At 40.3% G+C, this 11,952-nt stretch overlaps 1 long non-coding RNA gene across 1 annotated transcript; it reads left to right on the top strand.

Moving 5' to 3' along the window:
- The first annotated feature begins 8,822 nt into the window (after positions 1–8,822).
- LOC132077048 (uncharacterized) lies at positions 8,823–10,810 on the top strand. The gene is made up of 3 exons (XR_009418989.1): positions 8,823–8,929; positions 10,200–10,277; positions 10,760–10,810. It is a non-coding gene; the product is annotated as an uncharacterized LOC132077048 (long non-coding RNA).
- The last annotated feature ends 1,142 nt before the right edge of the window (positions 10,811–11,952 follow it).

The raw sequence follows: 11,952 nt of genomic DNA on the forward strand, positions 1-11,952 counted from the left end.
CTTGATGGTGGTGTTGCTGTTTATTTCCTTCCATATCGGCTCTGAATTTGGCTTATTGTCACCAGTAAAGAGTCCAGAATAGGGGATATCCTGGGTTTAAACATTACTGTGGCATGCAATGCCTCCTCCTCATTTGAAAGTAGAGATATAACTCTGTATGTCATTAACTAAGACAATAATAAATTAATCCAATAGCCAAGTAATAGTGCTGTAATGCTTTCATGTATGAATTGGAATGTGAATACTGAGCTTTTCATTTCATGGTTGAAAAATACATGAGTTGACCCAAATATTAATTTCTGTATTTCAATCATTTACATATTATGGGTCAATAATCATTTCTTGCACAAATGACTTTTCAAATGAGAAGCAGTATATTGTAATGGTCTATCATATTTACAAATATCCCATTGTTTTCCTAACTTAGTATTTAAAATATACTGAACAAGATATTGTTTGCCAAATACAATACAAAACTGGGTCATGTAAAATTCAGATACTATTTTCTTTTACTCTTATCCATAATTTATAATATTCATAAACCGTGGAGTGGCAGGCCTCTGCCCCTGGCTGGCCCACTCCCTCACTTTGGAATGGCCATAGTTTTCCAGCAATGGTCTAGGAGACCTGACACCTCTTTCTGCTCTTTCCTGACCTTAAAAATCTCACCCCTTTGAGCAGCAATCCCTCTGCAGACCCAGCACTGTCAGAAGAATTAATGGTGGGGGTTTTGAGAAGTTTAATACTTCCCAAGATTTCTTTACAGCATGCAATGACATCCAACAAAATGCCCAGGATGCCTTTTTTCAATTACTTTGCAAAGCTAAAATAGTATAAATAATCCTGGGTTTTGCTTACTGGTCTTGAACTTAGTCCATCATTTTGGGCTGTTCATTGTTTCATCATATTCTACCCCTTTATTAGCCAACATATCCCACAGAAACCTTTTGTCTTAGAGTAAATGTGTTCAAGTGTTCAAGTACTGAATTAATCAGGGACTAGTGAAACATATATATGCTGCCCAGCAAGATGAATTTACACATCTGCTTTTTCCCCTAATTATAATTCCAGAGGTTGAATGTCAACAGCATATGGGTATATCCTCAAAGAGGCATGCAAACACACAGGCATACACACTGTACATTAATCTCTCTTGGCTTATCTGTTGATGTCTTTAATTTGTATACTTCAAAATTGAGTGGTGAGGTCATTTATTAGACTCTTTCTGTGAATTTTATGTAGTGATAAGAAAGCAGTAACATGCAATTTGTTTTTATAGGACTCACTTTTGTAAGTATGATCTAATGTTTTCTTCCTTTAGCTGAACAGTGAGGAAGAGGTGATTTCAGAGCTAACTAAGAGTTAACTGGCTACGTTTCAACTGTCACCATTGTCTTAAATCTACATAGAGAGTGGAGAGAGCCAGAGAGGTGTAAGTACAGCAGGACACTGGGAAAAAATCATTTGTAAGTAGAAATTTCTCCTCAGAGCTAATTTTTCCAGTTTGTCTTGAGTTTTTCTTTCCCTATTTTTTAAACACAACGTGTGATGGAGACGATTGTTATTATCCAAAGGACCTGACTTGCTGGCTCACTGCATCTCTGTTTATGAAATGCCATAACAAAAGTGAGCTCACGCTTGTGTGCTTCCAATGCGTGATGTTCCTGTGTGCCAGATGGGCACTTTCATGACTGTATGAGCGTGGATTATTTCATTTCCTACATCTGGGACTCCAAATGGCTGCACAGAATGCCACAGGAGAGAGGAACAGATCTTCAGCTGGGGAAACCTACCTTCACAGGGGAACCAGCTACATCAGAGGGGACGAGGCAGAAAAGCCCCGAGTGATATCTGAAAGTTCACATAAATCAGGGCCATAAGGGAAACCTTTAGAACCAGGAACAAGACAAAAATAAACAATAACTAATGTTGGATGTCAGCTGTGCAGAGGGGGGAGGGAAAATAAACCATAAGCAGTTTCTTGTCTGGCCACAGAAGATGTGTTTGGAATGCTATTTTGTATTTCAGCTCAGAAACTCTACTGTGACCTTCAGATATTGCTGGGTATTACAAGTTTTACAGATAGCCAGAGAGAAATATTCCAAGGAGAGATGGCATACACTGTGCCACACTAGCTAATGTTGTGTGTGTATTGCTCACAGCCCATCCCGAACTGTGACCAGGCAGCCTTGTTAAAACACTGTGGAATCCTACAGTAATAGTCAGGAATGCTAGTTAGTCATAATGTTGTTGCAGGATTTGGGATAATTAGTTGGTTTTTTGTAGCATGAGAGTGCTTTCTTTTCTTTTCTTTTTTTTTTTTTAAGCTCAAAACAACGAGAGCAGATCCTCAGTATAGTGAGGATCTGGCTCACTATACTTTTGCAGAGTATGTTGCATTTCAGAGCCAGCAAACAGGAGGAGAGGGTGAGAAGAATTAGCTGTAGCAGAAAAAACATATAGTTAAGTCAGTGACTTTCTTAAGATGAAAGAAAGCAAACACCCAAAAGAGAGCAAATGAAAAAAGTCATGAACAAAAAGAAAGTAAGAGCTTGTGACACAAAGTAAGAAAAATAAACAGCAGTTGATTTAACTATTTTGCATAAGATATTTACAAACCACAGCATATTACTGTTTGCTTTATGCATTTTCACATCCTGCTCAGTTTAAAGCAGTAATTTTCTGCAAGGACAACAGAGGGAAAAAAAATGCTTTACACTGCTTATATTAATTACATTTTTTCATTACCCGTCATGTTTTCTACAGGCTTGTGTATTATTACTGTAAAATGTAATGAAACAGAAAAAGAAAAAAAGAATGGACTTCTGGGAAATTTTCCAATTCTTGAAATGCAATGTTAATTGAGTGCTATTTTTAGGTCATCACAGATAGAACTGAACCCATTGCCATCAGAGCACAGAATGGGGACAGCCCAGGTGCAACACAAACTGGGTGAGGGAATCAGTTTCTACTAATGGGGAAAAGGAGAGAAACTAACTCTCCAGAGGGGTGGGTTCGGGGCAGTTTCTATTTCTTGATGTAAAGTTCTCAAAGCAGAAATGAAAGGGAAGGGTGCAAGGCTGGCAGGGATCCAGGACCCACCATGCCCAACCATGATCACTCGTGAAGGAGATCCACTGACTCCTGAATCAGGAGGGCAGAGCAAATGAGAGGCTCTGTCTGGTTTTGTGGCTGACTTTCAGCTCTGGGAGGGAGGACACTCTGAAAGCCAATATGAAATAAAGTCTCCCAAAATGTATCAGAAATCCCTTTAATTTATAGATCTCTTAAAAGGCTGCCAAAAAACCAATTATTTTAATTTGTATATAGTGCAGCCATGAACTGATTCAAGTTCTTTTGAAGTATTTTTAAACAGTCATTGCACAAAGGCTGTTTCTTCCTCTTTCCCATATGCAAAAAAAATTGAATTGAAAATCAGAATTTCTCACAATCACTTTAATTGGAAGAATAGTGCAATTCACATGGGATTCTGCAAGCAAATCTGAGTCCCCCCACTCAGTCTATTAACTGGGTACCTTTACTGTCAGTCCCAAGAATCAGTGTAGCTCTACTGCTCCCTTTATTATCTGCATTTTCTCCCAAAGAGTGTAGGGAAACTGAGTCCATAATGGAAAATTGGCACTTGGGAGTGGTTGGAGATTCCCTTTGGAACAGAAATGGAAAATCATCAGTGTGCACTTACCAAGGCCAAAATCAGAGAATCACAGAATCTGCTGGGTTGAAAGGATCATCAAGTCCAACTCCTGTCTCTGCACACGACATTCCCAAGAGTCACATTCTTGTTGCAAATCAAGAAAGAAATCCTGCTCCTTCTGACTCTGCTTGTCCTGCCTCCAGCTGTGGTGCCAGCATTTGGACTTCATTTAGTCAAGCCAAGTGGCCCCAGCCTGTTGCAGCCTCACTATGGGCCTTAGCTCATTATTGGCTTGTCAGCAATAATACTTCATCAAGACCAATCTGAAAGCTGGCAGCTACCCCTACATTTGTATCTCACCATGACAGACCCCTTTTACGTTTAGATTAGAGTTACTCCTCTTTGCTAGGAAATTGATCTGGATCCACAGCCCTCCGATTGGGAGTCACAATATTTTTCCATAAAGGACCCAGTTTTTTTCTTTCAGAATGATTTGTTTTTCCTTAGCACCCAAAGTTGTTCTTAAAGGCTGCAGTCCAAAAACAGCAGGGCTCCTTTGCAGGCCAGAGCAGGTAAACTTTTCTTGTAGCAGGATAGCAGGAGCAAGTGTTGAAGAGTATAGAAGGAGCAAAGGGAGCCATGAAAACACAGTCTCCTGAAGCATGGGCAGCCTGACCCAGCTGGATCCCACTACAGCACCCCTAGGGAATGGCTCCTGTGTGAGCCAGCCCCTTCACTGCTCCAGCTGCTGAGGAAAGGGCAATAAATTTGTTAATTCCAAGTAAACTCATTGCATAAATCAGGAAGTCAGTATTCCAATGGCAATTCAGACTTGAGATAATGTCTTAAGAGACAAGCAGTCACTGGCTTCCAAGGGAATTTTGCCATATCTTTCACCAGTGCAAGGATTTAATCTATGGGAGTTTTCATTTTTTTCAATTTGATTAGTTGACACCTGTCCTCTAATGAAAGACAACACAGTGCACCTGAAGAATTGTTGTAATAAGCTGGTCAAGGAGACTTTGCAGGATGGACCTGAGGAGGCTGACTGGATCAATAGGTGAGATTTCATCAGAGAGAAGGGGTTCAAATATCACTTTGAAAATTTCACTTCAATGTGTTCATTTTCTGTTTCAGCTGTGTTGGGAATGGCCTGTAGATTCAAACTGTGACTCAGAGCAGGAGAAATAAGGAGCCATTAATTCTTACTAAAAAACCGCTATTTCCAGGCCATAGCCCTAACATAAATGAATTTGGCATGTTCAGAGTGAACCATCACTTCCATGATTAAATCAATGGATATAAATTCAGTTTTGGTCAGATGAGGCCTCAAGCTTACAGACCATGCATCAAATGTTTATTATTGCTGTTATTATTAGTGCTTTCAAAGAGTTCAGTTGTCTTGATCCAAGGAAACAGTAAACAGCAGTGCTTAAATATGTTTCAGGCTCTGGGTTTTTTTCAAAAACCCTTATGCTTTCAACTGCCAATGACAACATGGAGCCTAGAAGCTTTAAAAGGCTGAAGTAGGTACTGATCTGTGTTCAGGGGAGCTCAAATATCTGTGGAAATCTGCCTCTAATTTATTCAGCAGCCCTGTCATTCTGGGTCACATTAGGGACCGTGACCACTTCACCTGGCACTACTCTGCAAACTCTGCTCCTCTGCAGGGCTGTGGGTAAAACAGGAAGAAAGATGTATGAGGGTTCTCAGCTAAGAGGAAGATGCCATAAACAATGATGTGTTAGTCAGAATGTTAGAAGAGGTCATTTTATACATCAGATGAAGAACTCAATTAGCTGGGGTAATTACAGTTTCTGATTTAAAGGTTTTTGCAGCTTATGAAGCTTCCCACCCTTCTTCTCAGCCTCTGTGTTGTCCCTGCTGAGGATCTGCCCTGCTGCAGGTGAAGCCCATCCAGGCAGCATGGCCTGCATGCACGGGCTGGAAGGCTTTGGCTGCTGCAGTATTGGCACCCAACTCACATCACAGCCAGGATGACTCAGATGCTAAACTGGCTGTCCATGCTCACACATGAGCCTTTGAAAAGAAAATGTATATGGACCAGCTCCTGAATACTTTCGTAGATGTGCCAGCACATGACCTGCGTGGTCCCCTTGCAGTCCTACTTAGACTAAATTTGCGAGTAGGCAGTGTTCTCACCCAAGAGGATGGACATTTGTCATCTAATTGATTAAATCTGTGTTATCCAAGAGGGTGTTCCCACCCAAACAGTGAAATGCTTCTAAAGCATTCCAAAACAAATCGCAGAATGACCTGTGCTGCACCCACACAGAGCTGCTCTGACCCTGCACTCCTGCCAGTCTGGGAAGTAATGTGGGCTTCAGAGCAATCCGCTCTGGGCATCAGGGATTTTGTAATAACAGAAAAAGGTGGCTAACTCTCCACTCCCTTTTCCTGGTTGTATGGTGTGAAATGCTGCTGAAGCCAGTGGAGTTGCACTGCTATAAAACCAGATACAACAGAGCAGGTAAATATCTCGATATATCTAATATTGATAAAGTTCATAATGTCAATGCCAACAGAGTCCAGAGCAGCACTGGCCTCTTGGATTTGCCTCAGTAGATTGCACCTTAGCACTATTATTTTCATCAGGTTTTTGTTACTTTGTCATCTTCCTAGGCATCATCAGAATAATATCATCATCTCCCAACTCCTGAAACCCAGGCATATCCCTCTAAGTTTTGGGGTTGGGATAAAGAGTACCATGTTTAAATTATATCCTTTGAAATGGGGCACTTTGCACAAAAGGCCTACCAAGTTCCCATTAGAAGAGTTAGTTGAAGACTGGGGGACTGGAAACACTGGCTGCAGCTAATTTATTTTTTTCTATTTGTTAACCCACTTTGTCCAAACACTGTGAACATTTGGTGCATTTAGTTCTAAATATGTCAAATTCTCCGTTAGGAAAAAATTTCAAAAACCTAAATCATCTCTTAAGATCAAATTCATTGCTGAGCTCAAAATTACTCTTCTCTACACAAATAAACCGCACGCACATACTTGTGTGCTTTGTGTGCGCTGCAGGAATTGTCCTGGGATAGCACTGTGCTGTCTGTGGAGCCCCGCTAAAAAGCCTGGCTTTCTGATAATGAGAGAGAGCTGCAAATATTAACACATCGTTGTGGGCAGTGGGAAGCAAGAATGATTATCCCAGAATATAACAAATCTAAAAATAAATTGCCTTCATTTTCACCAATTGCACACTGATGGTGTGCAATTAAAGCAACTTTAATTAGTGTAACAGGACAATAGCAATGGAATTGGCTTGGTCACAAGATTTTTGCAGGATGACACTGATGGTATTACTATCCAACTTCAAAGATTTGGAAAGATGTGGCTGCTAACACTGGAGAATAGAAACCTGTTTTTCATCAGCTAGGCTGGCCTGACAAATTAAGTCTGTGGAGTCATTAGATTAAGATAAGAGCTTATCTCCTAGACTGACATTTATTCAGAGGTTTTTATGCTGCTCAGCTAGTAATTAGTGCAGTTGAATTTTTAACACTGCTTTGTCCGGTCATTTGACAAATTTAAAATATATACAATTTTGATTTAAAAAAAAAAATCCAAGAATACAATATTATTAGCTTGGAAGTGTTTTAAGAAGGGTTGAGATGATGCTAAAAATCTTCAAGGAGGTCAGAAATGCTTCTGCTGTTGACTCATTTCCATACACAGATTAAGAGGCTCCATAAACTAAGTTTTTAGGCCCTAAGCAGCAGATATCTGTAGCAAATCTGTAATTTTTTTCATGCCCTTCCATTTTGTAATTCTGCTGCTTTAGAGGGGCAGGAATATGGTGCAGGCTGTGGTCCTGCTCATTAATGCTTGTCTGCCTCCTTCATCATTCAGGTTAGGATTTCATGTGGGGGCAGTTTCAAAAGGAATCTTCTCTCATATGGCTGATTTCATGGAATAAGATTTATTTTTCCTGTCCTAATTTTCTTGTAATAACAGATGGATTGTTCCACAGTAAACCAATGCATTACTTTTGGACACATGTTTTTAAATTGCTTTTGACTAACATGTATCACTTTTTTTAAACAGTTCATTTTGAGTAACTGAAGATCAGAATTAGATTAATAATTAGTGATTAAATGGATGATTATTTGTTTATGAGCTTTGACAGGTTTGTTACAGCTACATCCTGTTACAGCATTTGTTTAGTCCAAAGTGCAGCCATCTCAGCATCTATGGTTGTTACCTTTAGGGAAACACAGACTAGAGGAGTTCAGGGTAGTAAATTGTGGTTCATCCAACTGCTTTACAAAAAAACCAACAGTTTTTGTGAGCTGGCTTTCACAAAAACAACAACAGAAAAGACCACTGCTTTACATTTTATACCATACTGCCAAGACTCCTGAACTCTGTGGACTCAGGGCTGTCAGCTGCAGAGGGTGACACAGGGCCAGGGCCATCAGCTGCAGAGAGTGACACATTGTCACTCAGCTGCACTCCTGAGCTGGAAGCAGCAGTGGTAGAATAGGACACAGGCTCTCAGGCTGACTGGGACCAGGATCTGCATGCTGGTTTTCCATGTCCCTTTCTGCAGGTTTTCATGGCATTTCTATAACCCCAAAGCATGAGAGGAGTCTCATAAGTGCAACAGGTTTTCTATGGTTGGAATGCCATGAATGGGAAGTAAGGCATGAGTCAGGGGGTTATTTCAGATCTTTGTACAGCCAGGAATGAAACCCTGCTGCTCTCTACTTTCTGAGCCAAACCCTTGACCTAGACCTGCCCTGACTCCTGTTTCAATGCAGATGGTTTCAGCCCTCTGTGTCTGCTAAGGCCCTTGATACTTCCCATTGGATATCTGAAACCCTATATATTTTGTATATATTTCATATGTGTGTAAAATTCAAGCTGTGTGGCAACCTCTGCCATTGGATATCCCACCATGCCTGGTCTGTGAGATCTCAGCTTGTGGTCAGGAGTGTCTAGAGGGAGAGATGGAGACAATATTTTTGCTTATAAAATTGCTCATAAATGGAAAGAAATTTGCATCAAGCTGAACCACTTGCATCAATCCCCCAAAAGCTTGAAGTACTGTTTTGCTGTCTAAATTTTAGCTGTTAATGCTGCCTTTGCTGTCAACCAGGTCAAAAATCCTGCATAATTCCCCATATCTATCTCACTTCCCAGCAGAGAGAAATGAAACCCCTTCCTGGACCTTGGATGAGCGTGAGGGAAAGACCCACTTTCTGAAGCCTCTAGGGAGGAACATGGGCTCAACAGAGGGAGAAGGAGGTATTTAAATTCAAGCTTCCCCGGATTTGTGGCAGCAGCATCCCCATTTTCCTATATTGTTTTACTTTCTTCTGTTGTGCATTGCTGCAGAAGCTGGGTATTCTCAGCACTACCCTGACAAGCTTCATCTGTTGAGCCTTTAGACTAAAGGGGAAAAGTTGCCATCACCCAGACACACCAACAGAACCAAAGAAAGACTTAACCTCTGGGACAAAACCCCAGCTATGTGAAACTATTAACATCTCCTTTTGATGGGCTGGAGATTACAGCACAGTAGTGTCTTGATGTTGTCTGTCACAGCTGTCTATCAATAGTGCTGGCTCATGGGGCAGTTCTGTGGCCCCACAGCCTTTTCAGACCTACCCTGCTGCCACCATCCTCCTGTAGTTCCATGAGACATAGCACTGACTTGCCCTTTTGCCTTTGGCCAACAATGTAAAGAGGATTGCTGCTTGATGGTGCACGTAAATAAATTAATAGTCTTTGTTCTGGCCAAAGTGTCTTGAGTCTGAGACCTTCACTGGCCCCACACAGAAAGCCAAGGATTGACAGAAGCACTAGCAAAAGAGAAGTTCAAACAGGTCAAGGGAAGGGGCATTGCAGACTAATAAAACCTGTTACTACACAGAGAACTTTGCTCAGCTTCTGATGTCAGAAAAGACAGCCTAGACTGGCAGGTAAATCTCCCTGAAAATAGCAGAAATCAAGGTTAGACCAACATATTTATCCCAGGTTACTTAGTAAATATGGAAATACTGTAAAAAGAGAATTGGAGATTTTACAGAAGGAAGGTGTCATTGAATGGCAATAACAGTACAACCAGGCTTTACTCTGTCCTCCATTTTTCAGTGTCCCGTTCTCAGGTTGATGGTCAAGGTCAGATAGATGAGAGAGAATTTTTTCTTAACTTTCTAGTGTTACTAATAAATTTTTAAAATTATAATAAAGGGCAATAACTTTTTTTAACTAGCAAATACATTTTTAGTGTCACCAGAAAATGGTGCCTGTGAACTTGGATGTTACTCTGATTTTTTATGATTGCTTTTGGCTTCTAAGTTTGGTGCAAGGGGTAGTCATGTCACAGAAAAAAATATGCTTGCCCTTTTTAACTAAATTCCATGGGCTGAAATTTATCCATGGTAAATGTTTCACAATGTAATAAGTTATGCATGAGATTCCACACAAACATCCTTTATTCTCAGAAATTAAGGGGAGCACTCAGTAGCACAAGTACATGGTATAGCCATCCAATTGTTTGTGTTTTCCCCAGGAATTCAACACTTTTCACAAATAATTACTCTGCGGTTCCATAACACAAATGCTGTGACCCTACAGGACAACCACAAAGGTAGGGTAAACAGCTCTCGTTCTATTTTATAGGTACTTAGGACTTACGAAATGCAAGCTCAGGGCAGGCTGTGAGGAACATCTACACTTAGAGAAGTCTTTCTGGAAAGCCAGTGGAAATCATTTGCTCAAATATTAGTGGTAAGTCAAGAGGTCAGTGGTCAATGCAGCTGTTGGGTTGGTGGGTTCCCTTGCACCATGTTAAAGTCCCTCTGCAATAGCCCAGCCTCTCCCCAGTTTGTTTTTCTGTTGTATGTTATTCATTAAACGCTTTGCTGTGACATGCCATTGCCAGTGTGCCAAATCCTGAGCAAATCATATCCTCTGTTCTTCTGTTGCAGATTTGTGAGATAATCTATTATAGATTAATCATTTCAGTCTTATGGTACAATGTCAAAAATAAATTGGGGTTATGAAGCTGGAGGGGAGCCACTTGGGGGTCGTGTGTTCTCACTGACGCTCCTTATTTGACTTTGAAAACAGCGTCATGACGAGATTTTTGAAGCTGATTGTTACCCCATGGAATCCAAATCACAAGGTAAAAAATGCTGTGGAGTAAGTTTTCATCTTCACAAATATCAGCTCAATGTTGAACTGTAAACGATTTTCAAGCTATTGTCTTCCCTCTCCTCACAACATGAAACATATCTGGGCTGATCCATTACATCTCTTTAGAATATAAGATGGCAGAAAAATAAACAGAATAAAATAAAAGCCAACCCCTTTTAAGGACTGAATATCTGCTGGAGGTGGAGGTATCCAACACAGAAAAATAATACAGGCCAGGAACACAGCCAAATATACTGTAAGAAAATATTAATTTGCTTAATTTAAAATATTCTCTAACATTTCATAAGATCCCAAGTGTTGAACAGTGAGTAATTTGTCTAATACTGCAGTTCTTTTCCCCTCCTAGCTGAATCACAGTAAGTCCTTGGTGTCTCCAAACCAGATCAGAGGTTAGTGCATACAGAGTCACTCTCCTCCTTAGCTTCTTGGTCTCTTCTGCAGGACAGGAAGATCCACAATCCTCTCTGAATTAGGTATGAACTGAGAAATGAGACATTTAGTTCTATCTGTGCTGCCATATACCATCCACCTAGACAGCAAGGCTTTATCCTGCCATCAGTTATTGAATGCAGACCTACAGTGACTTCATGACATGCTTTACCTTCTGAGGCATGGCAGAATATTGTGGGGAATACAAGGAATGGAAAAGCACTATTTTTGTTACAGTTTCTTTTGCTTGTGTGCAAGTAAATCAAACCAGACTCCATGCTGAGTGATATATCATATAACCCTTCAATGTGATATGTATCCAACAATTTGTTTTTCACTATGGTAGCTTTTCACAATCCATAAGTCAGATGGAAGGTAGAGAGATTTCCTAGCTTGAAATGCAAAGTGATTTTTTTTTTCAAGATCTGCTAGGGATTTTTTTTCCCTACCAAGAACAGTTACTGAAGAATACAGATGAAAATATGTGCCAGAGCATATTCACTAATGATTTACTCAAAATATGTGCCAGAGCATATTCACTACTGATTTACTCAAAAGATATGATGGCATCCAGAGTCCCTTACAGAGTTCTTCTGAGCAATTAATGCATTAGAAGTGTGTATTCAAGCAAAATAAGACTCTAGCAATAAGATAACCAACAGAAGAAAATTACTAAC

Source organism: Ammospiza nelsoni, chromosome 9 (assembly GCF_027579445.1).
Source record: "Ammospiza nelsoni isolate bAmmNel1 chromosome 9, bAmmNel1.pri, whole genome shotgun sequence".
Lineage (NCBI taxonomy): Eukaryota > Metazoa > Chordata > Aves > Passeriformes > Passerellidae > Ammospiza > Ammospiza nelsoni.